Here is a 1,886-nt window from a genome sequence, read left to right on the forward strand (position 1 = left end):
GAATAAACAAGTTTTAAAACATGCATTTAATGTACACTCACATACTTAGAACAAATAATGAAAACCTCTTAATTTTTCTGTGCATTCATATTAATATACTTTATGAAATACACAGTTCTGACAATTTCATTCGTGTCATAACACCTTAAGTGGTTATTTCTACAATTAATACTTTGACAGTTTAATTGGATCAGCTATCTCAATATGTCCCTGAGAAAAATAACAACGTTAGCATCAGGCTGGAACAGATCGTATCTCACATCTTGTCATTACATATATCAATACGAATATTTTCCCTCACACTTGCATGCAGGGGTTACTATACCGCTTAAGTCTCTTGCTTATGTCTTGATAATCTATTGTAGTAATCTATTTGATCATCAATGTCTGTTTTATTTTTCTTAACAATTTCGTTCCCACTGGAGTATATTTTTTTCCTCCAGTTTAACCGTATTTTAAGCAAAACTGTTGTTATAACTCTTCATCGTTAGTTAAAAGTAAATCAACAAAAATACAAGACTCCAAGGAAATTTCATATCAAATGGTGAAATCAAAAACTCAAACACATTAAACGAATGGAAAACAACTATTTTTGACTTGGTACAGGATTTTTCTTATGTAGAAAATGGTGGATCGAACCTGGTTTTGTAGCTAACGAAGCCTCTTGCATGTATGAATTACATTGACAACAATGTGTAACCTGCTGAACACTAAACTCTATTTATTCATTTTTTTTAATTCGAAACAGTCTCCATTTATAGGTTCCACTTTCTAAATACAGCTGTTTCTCAAACCACGCCTCTTTTGGGGAGATTGAGAGAATTCATAGAAACTTAATTGTGTTTACATACGGGTTCCCAGTTCTTATCTGTAGGTTGTATCTCATAGAGACATAAGTTGGGAAAATTAGCAGAAAATATACAAGTGCATATTGTTTATATGAAATCTATGGTTACCCTACAGAAATTTAGTGTTAGTTTAAACTCTTAGAAGTTCGAGGCATATAAACGTTTAAAATATGCCGCACAGCCCTATATTTTAACATTTAAAAAAAATAGTAGTGTATATGAAATTTCCTTTCTAGGATATCATTTTTTTTCAAAACTTCAAAATAAAAGTTGTACAGTTTTAGCCGTAAAAGGAGTTCCTATGCATTGTCAATATTTACAGAAATGCAACCTATAGGTTCTGATAAAATGACACATTTGGATTGATTATACAGAAAATCATATAAATAGTTTAACCGGGAGATAATTCCAAATTTAACATTCGTAAGAAGTGGATAAGTCCGATTGAAATAGCTAGAAATAGATTTTCGAGGAATGCTTTGATATAAAATAAAATGTAGTACAACTGAGAGCCGTGGTGTAGTGGTTAGCGCATCAGACTACTAACACAAATGTTCCTGGTTCGATCCAAGTTCCATGTTGAAAATGTCAGGAACTGAATTTTTGGCTCACCCTTGACACCATTTGGGAGTATTGTCTTGATAGCTGGTCGGAAAGGGGCAATAAGTGGCTGACCTGTGTTAAGAGAGAGACATATATCTTTCACGTAAAAGACCTCCTTGTATATTTCGAAAAAGAGCAGGCCTATTCCGCTTAAAGGCAGCACTCGCACCCGCAAAGTGGAAAGGGAATAGTGTTTGTTGTAATTACTTTTTTCTCAATCCACTTTAAATAAATATATTTAAACTATTAATTAGTAAAGAACTGGTATCGTATTTTTCTCTCCCATTCAATAATTTTTCAGTTTTTAAAATTATTATCGCAACAAAAACATTTTTCTTGTATTTTGTTTGTTTTCCTTATTTTTTTTTAACTATCAGTGATCTGAATTGATTAAATATAATGCTACGGTGCAAATGTTTATATTCGCAATTCCAG

Source organism: Mytilus edulis, chromosome 13 (genome assembly GCF_963676685.1).
Source record: "Mytilus edulis chromosome 13, xbMytEdul2.2, whole genome shotgun sequence".
Taxonomy (NCBI): domain Eukaryota; kingdom Metazoa; phylum Mollusca; class Bivalvia; order Mytilida; family Mytilidae; genus Mytilus; species Mytilus edulis.